This window comes from Tupaia chinensis, unplaced genomic scaffold (genome assembly GCF_000334495.1).
Source record: "Tupaia chinensis unplaced genomic scaffold, TupChi_1.0 Scaffold141293_1, whole genome shotgun sequence".
Lineage (NCBI taxonomy): Eukaryota > Metazoa > Chordata > Mammalia > Scandentia > Tupaiidae > Tupaia > Tupaia belangeri.
In genome coordinates this window covers 415949-436504 of record NW_006201156.1, presented here as the reverse complement: position 1 = coordinate 436504, position 20556 = coordinate 415949, and the positions used below count along the sequence as shown (strand labels likewise).

Genomic DNA, 20556 nt, shown 5'->3' with positions numbered 1-20556 from the left:
GCAGCAGCCGCTCTCGCGAGACTCCCTCTCCCAGTCTAGGGCCGCTCCTCCTGAGCTCGCGAGAAAGCAGACACGACCGCCCCCGCACCTTCCAGGCGCTGTCCGAGGTGCTAGGTCTCGAGCCCGGCAAGCGCAGGTGATTGGCGGGCACCTCAGGGACAGGACAGGAGCAGGGTGAGAGGTCGAAGGAGAGCCCAGAAATGGGAGCCTGGCACCTGCACCCACAGCCTCAGCTTCCAAATCTGTAAACTGGGGAGAAGCACCTCCATGCCGATCCCAGGGGCCTCGGGGCTTCGGAAGGGACTGTGTGAGCAGGCGAGTGTGGGACTGAGGAAGGCCCTTGGGCCACAGAGGCAAGGTGAGAGAATTCAGAGACTGGAAGATCAGAGAGGAGACATAGAGAGATGGACGCACAGATCCACAGATAGACGAGAGAGGGCCAGCGGTGCCATGTTGGCGAAGGCACCAGCATCCCGCATGGCTACACCATGGTTCCAGTCCCCAACCCAGGTCTTGAGAAAAACGCTAGGCACCTGTGGGTGTGTGCCCAAAATCCCTAGAGGGAAGTGGAGGAGAAGGGATTGCAGAGAGAGAGAGAAAGAAAGGAAGGAAGGAAGGGAGGGAGGGAGGGAGGGAGGGAGGAAGGAAGGAAGGAAGGAGGAAAGAAAAACGAGAAATGAGCCAGGAGCAGAGTCATACAAACATACAGAGACAGAGACACTGAGACATGCAGAGATCAAAATGGTGAGAAGACATGAAAAGAGAAGAAGAGAGGGGGCATAGTGCAGTGAGAAGGATGAGAAACAGGGACAGACACACTGCACGAGGGCGCAGGGGGCTTGGAAAAAGACACGGACACAGGCAAAAGAAGGACGGAGCCCGTGAAGTGCAGAGAAGGGCACAGACAGGAGCAGAGCCAGCACCAACGTTCAAAAGCCCAGGACTCCGGAGCGTGCAGGGACCCGCTTGGAGAGATGGGGCCGGGAGTGAAAGACAGGCTTCTTCTGTGAGTGGTGTTGACATGGCAAACCTCCTGTGGGCTCTCTGCACGAGGGCCAGCCGACTGCTGCTCCCCCAGCGCCGCCCCCACCCCCACCCACGCCATCCTGGGCGAGAAGGGGAGAAGGGGGCCTCAGTGAGTGCCAGACACTGCAGGGATTCTTCCTTGAGAATAAGGGCCCTTTGTCTGGCTCCAGCCTGCAGGAGTGAGGCCTCATCCCCACAGCTGGGATGGAAAGCAGTGAAGAGAGGCAGGGCCAAAAGAGAAAACTATGGAGAAGAGGGCCCAAGGAAGGGTGCCTGGGGGCTGGGGAGGGCAGAGCAGGAAGTGGAATTTAGCCACCAGGCCAACCAGGAAGCGTCCTGGGCTATGGGGTCTCTGTTGGTCCCGTCCCTGGTTCACCCATGTGGTCACAGCTTGCTGTCCCCACTGTCATGCAAACACAGGCTGATTCGCAGAGCTGCGGGGAGGAGCCAGTGAGATGAAAGATGGGAACTGGCAGGTTTGTCGTGCAGGGCTCCCAAGAGAAGTGTGTTGGGAGTCTCTGCGGGTCTTAGGAAAGAGGTGAGGGTCCCTGAGGGCTTCAGGAGAGGGGTCTGAGGGCCACACTGAGGTCTATAGGGAGCTGTCTGCGATCCACTTGGAATTCACAGGAGGTGGTTTATGGCTCATGTGAGTTCTGGGGAGGGATGCTGGGACTCTGTCTGCTGATCTCAGACCCCTTTCACCATCAAGAGAACCGGAAGAGCCTCCTACTTAGAGAACTAAGGAAGAAAGAGTGCCCAGGTCCTGAGTCAGAGCCTGCTCTGTCCCAGTGGGTTGCCCCTTCATATTTAGGACATAAAAGGAAGCCACACTGTCAGCAGAGGAGTGGCAGTCTCTCTCTCTCTCTCTTTAGCTTGCTATAGGGAGCAGGCACTCACCAGAGAGAGAGAGGGAAAGTGAGAAATCACCCCACAAGAGGAATGGCCACACCGTGACCTTGTCTTCATTCTCCTCAGAATTTTGGGGCATGTACCTAGAGTGTTTTCAAGCTGCCAGGCCCAGGCCTCCAACCACAGAGCTGGCCATGTTGGATCCAGCAGCCTTAACCTCCGTGCCACCTGCTGCTCCAGTAGTCCAGTCATTTAAAGAAGCTTTGTTACACAGGCATTGCTGATCCTCTGTGAGAAGCGGGCTGGTGCAGTGATTGAGAATGGGACCGGGGCCAGCCAGAAGAAGGGATGGTGGGGTGGTTGTCCCCACCGAGAGGTGCTGTCCCGCTTTCTCTCTCCTCCCACAGTGAGTAAACACGCCCTATAGCAAATAAAAAAATAAAAGAATATGGACCAATAAATAAATACCAAAAAAAGAAAGAAAAGACAATATGGACCAAGAGGCCAGCAGGTGGCCTGGTGGTTAAGGCAGTGGATTCCCACATGGTTAATTGAGCAGTTCAAGTCTTCATGGACCTGGTGGCTTGAAAATCATAGCATGGTTTAAGTCCCAGACCCAGGGCTTGAGAAAAACACCAGGCACATGTGCATGAGTGCTCAAAATCCCAAAAGGAGAATGGAGGAGAAGGGGATGCAGTGTGGCCATCCCTTTGGGGGTGCTTTCTGTCTCTCTCTTTCTGTCTCTCTGACCAGCACACGCACCCTATAGCAAAAAGAAAAACCTCTCTACAAAAAAAAGAATGGGTAAGAAAGGAAAGGAAAGGACATTTCTGGGGTGATGAAAACTTAAGACGTGCATTTTATTGTACGTAAACTATAACTCAGTGAAGTATCATCATAAAATTTAACATGGGGGGCCATGGGGCAGCTTGAGCAGAGGGAGGAAGGACATTTCCCCACCTCCCCGCTTCTGCCAGTCAGTGCCCCACCGCCCCCCCATCCCCGGCCCTTCTACCCGCAGTGTCCCCAGCAGACCACTTGGGGGCAGCCACGCCTGCGAGACCAGCACTTGCCGCCCTGCCTCTCTGCGGCCCCGCGTCTCCCGCGCTTTAACCAGCTGCTCCCAACGGGACTCCCGAACACTGGCCACTGCGCACTCGTGGAGTGACAGCAGGAGCATGCATCCAGCAAGCCAATCCAGGGCTGCCCTAACTGCCCAGAGAGAAAAAAATGCCCACCCTGAGTCCCGGCCCGCACCTTGCGCTCTGAGCACTGGCCGTGAACGCTGGCCACGTCCGGCGAGACGGTGACCCCTGCAGTGACTGCGGAGCCGCCTCCCTGCCTTCTCAGCCTGACCTCTGCCCCGCAGCCTCGCTCTCTCCCAAGTCCTCAGCTACCTCTGGCTTGCAGCGTTCTGTCTGGATTGTCTTCTGCACCCCAGCCTCATCTCAAACTGAACCCTGGGTCTTCCCTATGATTTTACTTCCCTGTCTGACTCTGCCTGTAAACAGATCCTAAGACCCATCCAGACGGGACCAGCAGGTGGCATGATGGTTAAGGTGCTGGACACTCCCACATGGCTGGCCACAGTTCTAGTCCCAGACCTGGTGGCTTGCTTTCTCGCTTTCCCCCTCTCTCTGTCTCTCTCTAGTCAAATTGAAGTAAATGAATGAATAAATAAAATTAAATAAACAATTATTAAAAAAAATAGTTCAGGGGCCGGCAGGTGGTGGGGAGGTTAAGACACTAGACTCCCACAAGGCTGAGCATGGTTTGAGTTCTTGACTTGGCAACCTGCTTTCTCACTTTCCCTCTTTTCTGTCTCTGGTCAAATATTTAAAATAATAATAATCAATGAAATTAGATCATTCTTTTAACACAGAAGGCACGTCGTATCACGTACCTTGTGATGTGGTTTGCAGCTGCTGCGACAGTCTCGCCAAATAACACAAACCACAATGTAGACATGAGAGGCAGGAGACCACCCGAATTGAGGGACATTCTACAAAATAACTGACCACTATTTTTTTAAAAGAATGATTTTATTTAATTGTATGTATTATTATTATTTTCTATTTTGACCAGGGAAAGACAGAGAGAGGGAGAGAGAGACAGCGAGCAAGTGATAAGGCAAGGTGGCAGGTTCGGGACTCAAACCGAGGTCAGCCACGTGTATGTCCAAAGCCTTAATCACCATGCCACCTGCCAGCCATAGCCACTATTTTTTTTAATGACCATATCAGCCCTCAATTGCCAAACCAAACTCTTGGAAGTTAAGTCCCGTCAGTTCCACAGCCCCACGTCTTCAATAAATCCTTCCTCTTGCACCTTCACTTGCCCTCTCCCACCCCTCGCCCCTCACCGATCCCTTAGGCCGCCTCCCCCCACTCCACCTCTTCGCCCACACCATTGTCCTTCAAGCAGCCTCAGGGGCTCAGTCCTGCCGCCTCTCCCCTACTTAGGTCCCTCCCCAGGCTCCCCTAGCTCCTGTGGTCACACCCTGTCCTCGGCTGCTCTCAGTCCTGAGCCTTGGCCAGCATTGCCTTTTGTACCCCTCCCCGGGCACTCCAGCCATGCAGACTGCTTGCAGCTCTAAGAATTCAAGTTCCGTTTTACCTCCTTCCTTTTTCCTTTTTTTAAAATGTTTTACTACGGGCAAGTGTGCTCTGCAGGAGAGACACAGAGAAAGGGAAAGTGAGAATCCCCCCCCCCACCCGCGGAATGATCATGCGCACAGGCACACGCACCTGGTGTGGGTTTCAAGCCTCCATGTCTGGACTCAAACTGCTCGGTTGGCCACGTGGGATCCAAACCACCGTGCCCCAGGCTGGCCAGTACCTCCTTGCTTCTGCATGTTCCTTCTGCCCAGAAATTCTTACTCTTCTTAGGACTAGGGTCCAGAAGGCCCCCCTTTTCTTAAAAAAAAAAACAGAAAGAGAGAGAAGGAAAGTGAGGAAGCAGCCCCATGGGGAACGGCCATGCCACAATCCCTTCTCCTCCGTCTCCCTTCTAAGCTTTTGGGTAGATGCGCACACACGCCTGGCACACTTCTCAAGACACAGGGTCTGGGACACAAACCAGTCAGCCATGTGGGGTTCAGCCGCCTTTCACAGTGCTACCTGGCCAGCTCCAGAAGACCCTCTTAGGATAAGGCTGCTCTTTCTCCACCTTGTGGGTACCGCAGGCCGGGAGCAACTCAACACTCTGCAATGCCGAGGGTCCGATGGGGGCACTGCCACGACTCAACACTCCGCAATGCCGAGGGTCCGATGTGCAAGTCCCTAGTTCTACCTGGGCCCGCGCATGCTCGTTGGGAGCACAGGTGTGTGAGGGTGGGCCTTGGCCAGCATTGCCTTTTGTACCCCTCCCCGGGCACTCCAGCCATGCAGACTGCTTGCAGCTCTAAGAATTCAAGTTCCGTTTTACCTCCTTCCTTTTTCCTTTTTTTAAAATGTTTTACTACGGGCAAGTGTGCTCTGCAGGAGAGACACAGAGAAAGGGAAAGTGAGAATCACCCCCCCCACCCGCGGAATGATCATGCGCACAGGCACACGCACCTGGTGTGGGTTTCAAGCCTCCATGTCTGGACTCAAACTGCTCGGTTGGCCACGTGGGATCCAAACCACCGTGCCCCAGGCTGGCCAGTACCTCCTTGCTTCTGCATGTTCCTTCTGCCCAGAAATTCTTACTCTTCTTAGGACTAGGGTCCAGAAGGCCCCCCTTTTCTTAAAAAAAAAAACAGAAAGAGAGAGAAGGAAAGTGAGGAAGCAGCCCCATGGGGAACGGCCATGCCACAATCCCTTCTCCTCCGTCTCCCTTCTAAGCTTTTGGGTAGATGCGCACACACGCCTGGCACACTTCTCAAGACACAGGGTCTGGGACACAAACCAGTCAGCCATGTGGGGTTCAGCCGCCTTTCACAGTGCTACCTGGCCAGCTCCAGAAGACCCTCTTAGGATAAGGCTGCTCTTTCTCCACCTTGTGGGTACCGCAGGCCGGGAGCAGCAGCCCAGCCACAGTCCTCTGTCCCACCAGTCCCTCCTGTCTCCCAGCCCTTGTTTCTGACAACAGCTGGGCCTTTGCATGCAGCTTTCCCCTGGCCGGCTGAGACCTGTTCACTCTTTGCATGACCATGCCAGCTCCCCTCGCTCCAGCACCCTCCTGCGCTGGTCAGATGCCTCTCCTTGGTCTCAGCTCCTTCCTTCCCTGCCGCCCACTGCTGTCCCCGACTCCCTAGGAGACTAGATTTTGGGGGCAGGAGCGAGAGTCAGGCCCACTGCCATTTTCCTTACCATCACTACAGAGTCAGTGTCAGGGAAAGGGGACGTTGGCCGAGTAACATGTTGGTAAATGTTTAGTAACCGCTCTCCAGGGGAAATTGGACAGCTAGAACGTGGGCACACGTGTATTCATCATAAACACTATTATACGCGAACACACAACTTACTTGTGGTATGCCGTATTCTGTTATAAATTCCAAAGAGCTGATTGAGTCTCAGAGAATGCTTTCATTGGGTTTTTGCTAGACTCCTGTAGCTGTAGCAAACCCACAATTCCATTTGATGAATGTAGATCATTTGCAAAACAATAAATCAGTCTCTGAGTTGGAGTGTTTGTTCATTTCCTTGGTGTAAATACTGCACTTCCACCAAGGCTGATTTCCAGTTAGTCAGTCGCTGCAGGCAGAGCTGGGCAGAGACACCACAGCACACCATTATGTATTATAATCCCCCAGAGAAACATAACTAACTCCAGGAGCATAAACACTAAAATGTAGCAGGGCAGTGTGGGGGCACTGCCACGACTCAACACTCTGCAATGCCGAGGGTCCGATGGGGGCACTGCCACGACTCAACACTCCGCAATGCCGAGGGTCCGATGTGCAAGTCCCTAGTTCTACCTGGGCCCGCGCATGCTCGTTGGGAGCACAGGTGTGTGAGGGTGGGCCTTGGCCAGCATTGCCTTTTGTACCCCTCCCCGGGCACTCCAGCCATGCAGACTGCTTGCAGCTCTAAGAATTCAAGTTCCGTTTTACCTCCTTCCTTTTTCCTTTTTTTAAAATGTTTTACTACGGGCAAGTGTGCTCTGCAGGAGAGACACAGAGAAAGGGAAAGTGAGAATCACCCCCCCACCCGCGGAATGATCATGCGCACAGGCACACACTGGCTAGGCAAGCATGTGAAGGGCATGCACTGCTCACAGGGAGCCCTGCATGCTGGGTGCTCATGTGTGTGCTAGGTATGCACAAGCTTGCTGGGCGAGTACCTACTTGCTTGCCACTCGGGTGTTTGCTGGGTGGGGTCCTACTGGGCCACGTGCTGGACACATATGCACCTGCTTGCTGGGCCTGCACGTGCACAGTGGGCACCTGCGTGCTTGCTGGGGTGCATGTGCATACTGGGGTGCATGTGCATTCCAGGTACATGTGCTTGCTGGGAAGGCAGGTGCATGCTGGGTGCACGTACTTGCTGGGCACTAAGCTGTTTGCTGGGTGCTCAGATGCTTGGTGGGGGCCTACACACTTGTTGGCTGAGCACGTGTATACTGGGCACAGGTGCTTATGCCCATAGGTGTGCAGGTTCTTGAGAGGCACCTACATGCTGCCAGGCTGCCACTGTGCTTGTTGGATACATGTGTATACTGGGCGTTCACATGCTGGCCACCTACTATTTGCTGGGTGTGCTCTGCTTGCTGAGGGCTGTGCTTGCTGGGTACACGAGTATGCTGGGCTTGCACCGCTTGCTGGGTGCCCATGTGCTGGTTGGGCGAGGGCGTCTTGCTGGGGGTGCACATTGCTGGGGTGCAGATGTACGTTCTTGCTGGGCTTGCACCGCTTGCTGGGGGTTCATGTGCTTTCTGGAAGTGCAGGTGCTTGCTGGGGGCATGGTTTCTGGACACACAGATGCATGCTCACTGCTCATGTGCTTGTTGGGCCTGCACTACTTGCTGGGAGTTCATGTGATTGCTGGGTGCTCACGTGTTTGTTGGGCACCATGCTGGGGATGCATGTGCTTGCTGGGTGCACGCTTGCTGGAGGGCACGTTGCTGGGCACGCAGGTGCATGCTTGCTGCTCACTTGCCTGTTGGGCCCACAAAGCTTGCTGGCAGTTCACGTGTTGCTGGACGCTGTCAGGCAGGTGTTGGTTGCTGGGGGTGCACGTTGCTGGGGGCACAGGTGGTTCAGCGCTCACGTACTTGTTGGGCGCCCACTGCTTGCTGGGGGTTCACGTGTTGCTGAGTGCTCACGTGTCTGTTGGGCACGTGCTGTTTGCTCGGGGTGTACGTTGCTGGGGGCACAGGTGGTTCGACGCTCACGTGCTTGTTGGGCGCCCACTGCTTGCTGGGGGTCACATGTTTATTGGGCACATGCTACTTGCTGGGGGCACAGGTGCATGCTCCCCACTCACGTGCTTGTTGGGCGTGCTGCTTCCTGGGCACTCAAGTGTTTTGTAAACCCCAACCTGCTTGCTGATCTGGCACACGTGCATGCTGGGGCACAGTGCTTGCTGGCGGTTCCCGTGCTTGCTGGCACACAGGTTTGCACATGCTTGTTGGGCACTGCACTGCTTGCTGGGCACACACGTGCATGCTGGGTGCTCACGAGCTTGCTGGGCACAGACACGCTGGTGATTGCCTGTGAGCTGGACTGGCGGGGGAGGAGGGTGGGACGAGACATGAAGATAGCATGCACGTCCTTCTCCCTCTCCCTCTCCCTCTCAACTGTCATCACAAAAACAAATACAAATCTTCATTTTAGGGGGCCAGCCTACAGTGTGGTGGTTAAGACGCTGGACTCCCACATGGTTGACTGCAGTTCAAGTCCTGGACCTGGCGGCTTGTTTTCTCTCTCTCTCTTTCTTTAGCAAATTAAAATAATAATAATAATAATAACAACAACAAATAAAATAAATACTTTAAATTCTTTTCCTTTTTTCTGTCTTAGTTTCTACTACAGGGGACATGTGCTTGCTGGAGAGAGAGAGAGACAAAGTGAGAAATCACCCCTGTAGGGGATGGCCTCATCACAGTCCCTTCTCCTCCATTCTCCTCTTGGGATTTTGGGCACAGACACACACATGCCTGACACGATTTTCAAGGCACTGGATCAGGAACTTGAACTGCAGAGTCAGCCATGTGGGATCCAGCTGCCTTCACCGCCCCACCATTTGTCCAATACACAATTATACATGGAGGGAAGTCATTAGAAGTGACGGGTCTTGCACATCCCTGACCTGTTTTTCTACACTGTATTTAATTGTGTTTATATCATTAAAATTGCAGTAATGCTTGTAGTCGACAACCACCTCACAAAATGAAGGGTTGAACACGCGTGCCGCGGACTCGGAGCGGAGCACGTGTTGAAAGGCTCGTCGTCTAAGTAAATCCGGCATGGGGGCTGGGGATTCGACAGAGCTCCATCGCGGCCTTCTCCTCTGCTCTGCATTTATGGGGTGGAAGGTCAGATTATGAACAGTATGTACTTTGGAGTAAAGAGGTGACCTTCTGTCAGCAAGCTTTACTGTACCTATTTATGATGGAAAATTCCGTAAATGTCCAGTGGGCAGGAAAGGATGACCAGGTTTTCTCCACAGCCAGGAACATCTGTAAGAGAGAGTTAAAGACGTGCCTGGAAACACAAAGCATGATGTGCAAGAGCTTTCATGCCGGACACATTAACTTGGTGGGACTCGGCCACTTCCCCGGGGCACGGGCTACAGGAGAATGCCGTCTCCGGTACTCGAGGACCCAGTTCTCCAGCAGATTTGGGTCGTCGACACACAGGGTGGTCTCCAACACACTTGGCTCGGTGAACCCACTGCGAGCTGCTTCTTGCACACCACTGCTTAGGCCCCGGCCTCCAATTTTCTCTCCAAGAACAGCATTTATTTCCCCCCCAAACCACCAGATCAGGAATCAAAACACAGGTTGACCACACGAGATCTGACTGCTTTAACCACCAGGCCACGTAGCTAGCCCCAGACTTCAATGCAGTTCTATGGAAAGGTCAGCAAAGCCATTGGGGGTCCTCCATCTCCCATCCATCTCTCAAGAGAGGGCCTGCCTCAAACCCCATCCCACTCAGCCCTTTGCAAGGAGCAGTCCTGGAAGTTCGGCCTTGGTGCAGACGCAGTGATGGAATTCTGAGTTAGCCGCTGGAGCTCCTGGTTCGTTCTGCTCCCTGCAGTCAGAGATTTGAGAAGCCATTGTCCTGGCCCCGGGACATGCACAGCTGACTCTTACTGTCCCCGGTGTGCTTTAGCTCGGCTGCATGTGACAGAAAACCAAATAGCATCGGCTTAAACAAGACGCGGCTTTTTCTCACATAATGAGAAGTCCAAGAGTAGATGAGTTGGTTTGGACTTTAGAACTCAATGGTATGGACCAGTCCCATAGCCTAGTTAGGAGAGCTAGATCTCAGATGGCCAACCATGGTTTGAGTCCTGGGCCTGGCAGCTTGCTTTCTCACTTTCCCTCTCTCTCACACACTCTGTCCCTCTCTGGTCAAATATAAATAAAATAAACAAATAAATAAAGTTAAATGAAATAATTATTAAAAAAAAAAAACAAAAAAACATGCTGGGCGTTTGCATGTGCGTGCCCCAAATCCCAACCAGATAGAAAAAGGGAGGAGAAGGGATTGTGGTGTGACCACAGTCCACTGGGGTGCTTTCTTTCTCCCTCTCTCTCTCTGTCTCCCTGACAACCACAGGTAGCCTCTTAAACAATTTTTTAAAAATGGAGGGTAGACTCTAGGACTCTCTCTGTCTCTCTGAAGAGCACACATGCCCTATAGCAAAAATCTCTCTTTAAAAAAAAAATGGGGGAGGGAACCAGCAGTTAGCGTAATGGCTATGTCGCTGGACTCCCACGTAGTCGACCGCGGTTCGTGTCCCGGACCCGGTGACTTAAAACTCACGCCGGGTGCGTGTGCGTGCATGCCCAGGATCCCGAGAGGAGAATGGAGGAGAAGGGATTGCGGCGTGACCATCCCCCCTGGGGGGGGGATTTCTCGCTTTCTGTCTCTATGTCTCTCTCTGTCGGTCTGGCGAGCGCACGCACCCTACAGTGAAAACCTCTCAAAAAAAAAAAAAAATCTAAAAAAAAAAAAAAAAATGGGGGACCAGCAGTTAGCGTAATGGCTATGTCGCTGGACTCCCACGTAGTCGACCGCGGTTCGTGTCCCGGACCCGGTGACTTAAAACTCACGCCGGGTGCGTGTGCGTGCATGCCCAGGATCCCGAGAGGAGAATGGAGGAGAAGGGATTGCGGCGTGACCATCCCCCCTGGGGGGGTGATTTCTCGCTTTCTGTCTCTCTGTCTGTCTGGCGAGTGCACACACCCTGTAGCAAAAGCCTCTTAAAAACAAAAAAGGAAGACAGACAGACAGACAGAAAGGTGGTCTATCCCCTTTCCTCTAAACCTGGGCAGGCTAGGACTTCCCTCGTACACAGAATATGCAGCCATGATGCTGTGGCACCCAGGCTAGGTGTACAATGTGACGTGGTGGCTATCTGTCTGGCTGTTTGCCACCAGGCTGTGAGGGACAGCCTCAGCCAACAGCTGGCAAGAATGAGCTTTCACATTATTCCAGTCCCCAGCCCTTGAGCCTGCTAGCTGAGGCCCCGGCCTAGAGAAGAGACAAGCCATCCTCTCTGTCCTGCCTAAACCCCTTGACACATCAATGCTCTGAGCATAACGAAGGTTGTTTTACACAACTACATTTGGATACCTCGTTATGCAGTGATCAATAACTAGAACGGCCGCGTCCTCATGGTCTGCGGGAGCTGTCCAAAGTACTGATCTGATCAATACAGACCTGATTACAATCTTGCAATGGTTCCTTGGGCTAAAGTTGAAGCTGGTTGGCTGGCCCCAGGATCTCACTTGGTCAACTGTGGTTCAAATCCTGGTGGCTTGAAAAACATGCTGGGTGGGGACCAGCAGATGGTGTAGTGGTTACGTTGCTGGACCCCCAGAGTCGACCATGGTTCAAGTCCAGGACATGGTGACTTGAAACTCATGCTGGGCACATGTATATGTGTGCCCAAAATCTGGAGAGGACAATGGAGGAGAAGGGACTGTGGCATGGCCATCCCCCCTGGGAGGTGATTTCTTGCTTTCTGTCTGTCTCTCTGGCAAGCACATGTACCCTATAGCAAGAAAGAAAAGAAAAACATGCTGAATACATATGTGTGCATGCTTAATCCTGCCAGGATGGAGGGATGTTGGAGGAGGGGTTTCGGTGTGACCTTGCCCCACTGTGGGTATTTATTTCTCTCCCTCGCTTTCTGTGGATCTACCTCTTTCTGGGAAGCACATGACATGTACCCTCTGGCCAAAAAAAAAAACCAAAAAAACCTCTCTTTCTTTCTCCCTAAGCCCACAATTTCTTGCTCGTCCATTAAAAACTTTCTTTTTAATTGCTAGAGGATGCATGAACTTTCCAGAGAAACAGAGGGAGGAGGCTCCCCCAATGGGGCATGGTCATGCCACAATCTTTCTCCTTTATTTCTTCATCCTGTCAGAATTCTGGGCACTCACATGGACCCAGCAGTCTTCCCAAGCCACCAGGACCTGAATTCAAACCCCAAGGTTGACTATGTGAGATCTGGTTCCCCCAACTACCAGACCACATGGACATTTCCCCCTACACACACACACACACACACACACACATATTTTTTTTTCAATTAAAAAAAATAATCAAAGCTGGTGAGCCCTCCAGGATATTAGAAGTAATTTCAGCAATCATTTGACCTTCTTGCTGCAGGTTATGAACTGGGCAGCTTTGGGATTCAGGCTGACAGGTGGAAACAGTGCTGTGGCAGGTTCATAGGAAGCAGTAACCGGCAGGCGTGAGGGGTGCCCAGCTCCTTCATCCTTCTGTGGTGAACAGAAGCCATAGAAACAGCAGAGAAAGCCCAGATTCTATCCCCTGCATTCCCCCCACCTCTAGCCATAAAAAACCCCTGGTCATGAAGGATTTCTAGGTGAATTCCTTAGACATTTCCAATAGAAACTGTAACCCTGGGCCAAACTGACTTGCAGATATGATTTTTTTAAATTTATTTTTAAATTATCTATTTAACTTCATTTATTCATTCATTTGCTTTTTAATTTGATCACACACACACACAGAGAGAGAGAGAGAGAGAAAGTGAGAAAGCAAGCCACCAGACCTGGGACTCGAACTGTGGTTGGCCATGTGGGAGTGTCCAGCACCCTAACCACCACGCCACCTGCTGCTCCCCGATATGATGTTTTTTAAAAGTGTCAGTTGGGCTAGCGCTGCAGCACTCTTGTGCACAGGTGCCTGGATTCTACATGGCTAGTTGGGTTTCAGGTCCTGGCCCCTCTAGCTTGAGAGACACACTGGGTGTGTGTGCATGCATGCTGCAACTCCCGATGGATGGAGCCCTGTAGGAAAAGGACTGTGACATCACCTAGTGGGGAATGCTTTCTCTCTCTCCTTGGTGAGTGCATGCACCTTCTGGCAATAAAAAAATAAATGAAATAAAATAAATAAGTTAGTTGATGCGGCAGACTATCCCCAGAGAAGACTGCCAATAATTCCTCCTGTTGCCATGTACGCAGCGAGGCCTTCCATCAAGGGGCGGAGTTTATGCTTCCGCATCGTGATGTTGGCTGGATGCATGGCTTGGCTTGAGCGACAGAATGCAGAGGAAGGGTAACAGGACTTTAGGCCTGGGCCACGGAGGTCTTGCAGCCCTCATTTTCACCTTTCTTGACATCAAGTTACTCAAGAAGGAAGCCTGGTCTAGACACCAGGTGGCAAGATCCAGCCACACCCCCAGCCATGCCAACCACCCCGTGAGTGAAGCCCTGTCCAGCTCCTGGCTGAATGCAGCCATGTGAGCGACCACAGCCAATACCCCCATGGAGCAGAACCACTCACTGCAGAATCACTGAAAGAATGCATCGTTGGGATTTTTACTTTCTAAGTTTTAAGGTGATTTGTTACTCTGTAGTAGGTAACTCAAATAGTAGACAACACTTAAATCCCTGAAGTTCACATAAAATTATGAATTTGAAGGGCCAGCAGGTGGCATGGAGGTTAAGGCAGTTGGATTTCCATACCAATTGTATGTTTCAAGTCCCAAACCCAACAGCTTGTAAATCATGCCAGGTCCATGTGTGTGTGTGCCCAAAACCCCAAGAGGAGAGTAGAGGAGAAGGGATTGCAGAGTGGCAATCTCCCCAGAAGGTGACTTCTCACTCTCTTTCTCTGTCTCTCTCTCCAACGAGTACATGCACCCTATAGCAAACTAAACAAACAGAAAACATGGATTTTGGCCCAGCCTCAGTCACATGGTGGCTAGCACAGTGGGGGTGGGGGGGACACTGAGCAGCACACTGAGCTGCAGTGCTTGAAGTCACGTGCTGACCACGGGTGCAGACCCCCAGTGGGACCTGAAACATGCTGAAAACATGCGCAAGCATGTATATCTCAGGAGGAGGGATCGCGGCATGACCAGCCCTGGGGAGGGTGCTCGTATTGCTCACTGTCTCTCATGCACACACACACACGCTCTCTGCCACGAATGCAGAAGACAATGAAAAGACAAGACTGTGGAGGGTGCTGGTCTGTCTCTTCTCTTCCCACCCCCTTGCTCTCATGCACACAGACATGCTACTTCTTTTTTGGAAACACTGGCCCTGTGCAACTCATTTGGACTCTAGGACAGAATTTCTCCCTGGTGAGGATCTGTGGGTGTGACAAGGAGCTCTGTCTGTGCCATGACTTCTGCAGGGACAGAGATGACCTGCGCTGGACAGCCAATCCTGACTGTTCTCTGCCCCGAGGCAGGTTCACTGGGCAGGTCATCAATCAGCAAGTGTGCTTACGTTCTGGCAGAGAGAGCTCTCCGGGAATTCTGCAGACCCTGTGCTTTCCCCTGGTGGAAACGCGTGGTATTTATCTCCCAGGAGAGGCGTGCAGGTCCCTTGTGATCGGCTTCAGAACTGGCAGTACAGGCTCCCTTGGCTACCTTCCTCCCGCCCTTTAGGGAAGGGAAGCTAATTCCTGGTGGTGACAGGGGACCTTCACAGCCATAAATGGAATTTGAGCAAATGTCTCCCTGAACTGGGAGAAAGCCCAATCCATCTAGCTAGATTTGGGGGCTTTGTTCCAGGCCAGCAGGCTGCGAGATGGAGGTGTCAGGGGTGTGATGTGAAAAGCGACTTCTCATTGCTAGGAGTGGGGAAGGGGCAACTACCAGGAGGAGAGGTCCAGCACAGGGGCACCATTTCCTGGCTATCCCAGGACTGCAGCCCCTCCCCACCGCTAGACCAGCACATGCAGCGCCGGGAGAGCCGGCTCTGCCAGAGGTGCAGGCAGCGTGCAGAAAGGCTGTTGCGGCCTCCCTATGGAAACGAGGCAGAAATCGTTCCATCACACACAACTGAAACAGACCCACTGGGCCCTCGTGCCTGTCAGCACACAGCCGGCTGGCAGCTCTAGCACGTGTTTTGTTTTTGATGGTCCTTGCCTTGGGGTCGGGGTTCAGGCCTGACCTCAGAGGGCGGAGGTCATCAGAAAGTGGGAAGCCACAACAGGGGCTTTCAGGACCATAGCAGGCCCTCAAAAGTCTTCCAGGGACAGGCGCTCTCCTGGGAACTTCAACTTTGCCCGGGCGAGGGGCTTTCTATCAGCCTGCCTTGGAACACGCCAGCAACACACCCATTAAACTGACAGAGCCGGGTCAGCGGAGGTGGAGCAGTAGAGGTGTAATGCCACCTGGTCTACAAGGACAAAGGGACCTGGTGGCAGCACTCACCTCTTGGGGAGACAGAGGAGGTCCCAGAGGCTCTCACCTCTCCTTCCTGTTCCACAGCCCTGGTCCCTCATCCATTCTAGGCCTCACACGTCCCCTGCCCCTCTCCCTCCTGGAACCCAGGTGACTCGGCCTGTCTGCTATGAAAATGACTGAATTTCATCAGGACGATGGCTCTTAGCTCCACTTTGCACTGGGTTTGCCCTGGGTCTGCAGCTTAAATCCCTGTCTCCTGCTGCAGGGCCAGAGCCAGCACAGGAGTGGCCTGAAGGTGACAGGTGTGGCTGGTAATGGGACTCCTGGGGCCTATTCTGGACACTGGCAGGAAGAACAGTGACTGGAGGTGAGCCCTGAGGAGGTTGGCTGGGCCAAGAGACCAGAGGTGGGTGTTGGAATTAGAGCCCAGCCCCAGGGTCGGGCATGATCTGACCTGAGCGGCCTGACCTAGGCAGGGACAATTCCATGGTAGAGCCCTCTGCTCCTCCCCCAGGTCAGTCACCTCCAGGCATCATTGCCCAGCACTGTTTTTTTTTTGTTTGTTTGTTTGTTTGTTTTTTAAAGAATCATTTTATTTAACTGTATTTATATTTGACAAAGTGAAAGACAGAGGGAAAGCGAGGAAGCAAACTGCCAGGTCTAGGGCTGGAACCGTGGTTGGTCATGTGGGAGTGCAGCGCCTTAACCACCACGCCACCTGCTGGCTCCCGCCCAGCACTGCTAAATGGACAAGGAGCCAGGCTGGAAGGTGGAGCCCTGGTAGTGCACTGCTCTGCAATGCTGGACCCAGGACCTCCTGGGTTGCACCCAGAGATCTCCCTGAGGACGCCAGGGGCACCCATGTCCGTCATCCAGGGCTGGATGAAGCTGGATGGATCTTGGCATTGAGACCTCATTGAGGGTGCTGTCTTTTGGTCTCTCTCTTTTTCTCTCTTGCTCATGGAAAAAAAATAAACAGGGCCAGCCAGTAGTGTGGTAGTGAAAGATAGCTGGATCTCACAAGGGTCACAGCAGAGTTGGAATCCCAGACCCAACATCTTGGAAAACACAGTAGGCATGTGTGTGTGCATGCCCAAAATCCTGAGAGGAGAATGGGGGAGAAGGGAGCTGATTTCTCTCTTTCTCTCTCTCTCTCCAGTGAGTGTGCACACCCTGTAGCAAAATAATAATAATAAAGATGAACTGAAAAAAAAATGTACAAAGAACTACCCATAATCCCACTGGACCTCAGGACAGTCTCATCCTGTAGGGTGAGTGCTCTTATGCCCATGAAAGCAATCTCAGAGAAGTTGTTACTCATATGTTCATTTAACAGACATGATACATGCTTGCTGTATGCACAGAACTAAGTCCGCCTCTCCCGATTCAAGTACTCTGTCAACAAATTCGTTACACACATTGACTCTTCCTTTTCTCCTCTGAAATTGGCCTCCCAGACACTCCCCTTCTGCCATGGCTCTGAAATGTCTACCAATCCTCCGATAGGTCTTTCCAGAAGTGGCGCCTAATGCCCTTCCCTCGGATGGGGGCGGGCTCCCTTCCAAGTAGTAAAATAAGGTGGAAATAGGGCAGGCAACTTCCCAGGAGGCAGCTGGGCTCTGCAGAAGCCCTGCAGGGCCCTGCTCTCTCGCACTCCCTCCCAGATCACTTCTCTGGGGCTACCTGCTGCTCTTACTGTGGAACTGAGGCCTCAGGCCAACAGACCCAGTAAGCCTGGGGGTGGTCCCCCAGGGAGACATCTCTGCAGCCTCCTGCTGACCTGAGCTAGATGCACCCCTTCAAGCTACTGTTGGGTTCTGGTCCTCAGAAATTGTAGGAGATAATAAATGTTATTTTGTTTGTTTGTTTGAATTTTTTTTCTTTTTTAGAGAGAGCTTTTTGCTATAGGGGCACATGTGCTTGCCAGAGAGAGAGACAGAAAGCCAGGAACCACCCCACAGGGGGCTGGCCCCGCCACAGTCCCTTCTCCTCCAGTCTCCTGCCGGGACTTTGGGAACACACGCACACACACCCAGTGTGAGTCAGCCTCTGGGTCCAGGACTGGAACTGAAGCTGGCAAGTGGGAGTCCAGAGATTTAACCATTAACCATCTGCCGGCCCCAGTAAATGTTATTTTCTTAAAGGTTTTTTCTTGCCATTGGGTGCATGTGTCCTATCACAGATTAAAATAAATAAATAAATAGAATAAAAATATATTTACATCTGAGCCGGCAAGTGGTGTGGTAGTTAAAGACGCTGGACTTCCACATGACCGACCACGGTTCAAATTCCAGACCTGGTGGCTTGCTTTCTCACTTTCCCTCTCTTTCTCTCTCTGATTAAACTGGAAAATAATAATAACAAATATTTCTTTAAAAAATACATTTGGATCAATAAACACATATACATGGTAATAGACGGCTTAATTTTTTTTTTTAATTTGCTATGGTGCATGTGTGGTTGCGGAAGGACAGGAAGCACTCCCAGGGGCGTGACCACACTGTAATTCTCCATTCTCAGGACTTGGGGCATGTACACACACACACACACACACACACACACGCATATGCCCAGCGATGGCTTTTCCTTTTTCTTTCTTTAGTTTTTTGTCATAGAGGGCATGTACTCGCCAGAGAGAAACAGTGAGAGGAGAAGTGAGAAAACAGCCTCCAGGGGATGGCCACACTGCAATCCCTTCTCCTTCTGGAATTTTGGGCACGCTTGCACACACACCTGGCATGAGTTTCAAGCCTCCAAGTTCGGGACTTGAGCAACAGCAGTCCACGTGGGAGTCCTGCGCTGTACCCACTACGCCACCTGCTGGGTCCTACTTTGTGTACGGTGGGCAGCATGCTTACGAGGCACCACGTTGGGACTGTCGCTCCAGGCTTCCAGCCATCGCGTGGCACACACCCCGGCGGCATTTGTTCCTTCCCACCGCCTCTCCGGTTTCTCCCCTGGCCCTGCTCCGCATCCGCGTTTGCCCTCTCTCACCGCCGGCTTCCTAGTACCCTCTCCCCTGCCCCATCTTGTCCCGTTTCCGGCCACCTCCAGGTCTCCGCCGCCCACCTGCCCCCACCCACACACCCCGCCCTCCCTCTGCTTCCTCCAGCTCTGGCCTACTCCCTAACGCCCAGTCCTCCGCCTCCTCCCTCCATCACCCCGCGTGGCCACCCCCACTCCGCAGCCGGGATGGAGCGCACAGCCGGCGGGCTAGGACGCGCGCTGACAGCGTAATGAACGGCTTCAGCTGTAATTAGCGACCCTGCGGCTAATCACGCTGCACATTTACATTTTAAGTGCGGCAGCGGGAGCTGCAAGCTGGGCGCCGAGGAGGGGGCGCGGGCCTTTTTCCTTCACGGACTGAGGAGCAAAGTGAATGGGAGTCTTCTAGGGCAGACCGCAGCGGAGGAGATGGGGGCTGCGGCCCTCCAGGGCCAGCAAGGCAGGCGCAGAGGCATCCCATCCTCACCCTGCACAAACCTCGAGCTCCCTTCCCGGCCCCTTCTCCAAACAGACCCCAGCCCACATTCCCTCCGAGGGAGCGATCGCCCCGTCTTGGCTACGCCCAGGGACGGAGAGCTCACTTCCTCACCAACCCGGTTCCAAAGCAGCTTCCTGTGATCCCCAGGCCTGGCGGACACTGCTGTCTTTCGGCCCCACCGCCGCCCCAGCCTTAGCAGAACCCGCGGTTCCTCGAGCCCCGCCACGCGCTGCCGACCAGCTCGGCGTCTTCCCGAAGCTGCGGCTCTTCCCGCTCCCGGGCGTGCGAACTGCAGCCAAGGCCGCCGCCGAGAGCCCCAGATCCGCATGCTAGCAGTTCCGGGAGGGGTCTGCGGTTCATATATCGGGGCTCTACCCACCAGTCCCCGACACCAGGTCGGCCCCACTCTTCAGGCCTGACTGCGAGCGAGAGGGGCAGAAGGAAGAAGGGCGAGGCCAGAGGGCGGTTTGGGGGGGTCGGCTCTCCTCTAACCCCCTCCCTCCCAGCAGTAGCCCTTCACCCCAAACTTATCTCTTCTCCTACTGCACATCTCGCCTGGCAAGGGACCCCTCCCTCCCCAGACACTCCTGGGGGGTTTCTGAAGAGTGGCACCCTCCACCTTCACAGGAGCCCCCCAGGGCTTCAGCGCCCCATCTTCTTCCCTTCTCTCCCTCAAAACTCCTTCATCTAGTCTCTTTTTGAAAAAGGACCCCCCCTGGATCTCGAGGGGTCAAGGTTTACTACAACGAAGCCCACGTGGGAGGAAGGGGCCGCAGCAGGGAACAATGCCCGGCTCACCCCAAAGCCAAAGCGCGCAGCTCTAAGCGGACTTGAATCGCAGGTGGAGGAAGCTCAGTCCCTCTTGGGAGGGGGCGCCTTGTTCTCCCCTGGCTGTCCCAGAGCCTCACCCCCACGCCCCAGGGGTGGATAGGGACCTGGAAGCTCGAGCTCGGTCAGGCGTGACGAGGCCCGGACCTCGGTCCCCTGCCGCCCCTCGAGGACCACGCCGCAGCGCACTCGTCCGAGGGGAGGCGCGGGGCGGAGCGGGAGGCAGCGCCGCCCGCACTCTGCTGACCGTGCACTGGCCGTCCTTGAGGCGACAGTTCCGCGAGCGGGCGGGCGGGGGCTCCTTTGAAGGGTGGGAGAGCGAGCCCCAGATGGCTGCTCGAAACTGCTCTTTGGGAAGGATAAGGGGGCTTCCCGTTGAGAAAGGGGGCCCAGCTTGAAACGACGTTTGCACCGCAAGCGTAGTTTTTATCGAGGTTGCCCGTTTAGGAGGGTTGGTTTGGGAGGGCTGGTCGCAATTAAAGGGGAACTTCGCCTCCCAAGTCACCTGGCACCGCCCAAGCGCTGCTCCCACGCCGGCAGCTGAGGACCGGGACTTGATCCGAAAGGCGGGTGGGGCTGGGACGCGGGCGGGCCGGT

General features: G+C 53.7%; 1 protein-coding gene across 2 annotated transcripts in view; it reads right to left on the bottom strand.

The window, feature by feature from the left end:
* The window catches only part of SCAMP5 (secretory carrier membrane protein 5), a 40229-nt gene that overhangs the window by 18247 nt on the left and 1426 nt on the right, over positions 1-20556 (bottom strand). The window contains exons 2-3 of one of the 2 annotated variants that reach the window (XM_014581933.2): positions 9401-9477; positions 5433-5600 (exon numbers count right to left, since the gene is read on the bottom strand). The gene's annotated coding sequence lies outside the window, so the exon portion shown is untranslated. Of the gene's footprint in view, positions 1-5432; positions 5601-6322; positions 6514-9400; positions 9478-20556 lie in introns of those variants that run through there. The other variant, XM_006163034.3, reaches the window with a different exon arrangement.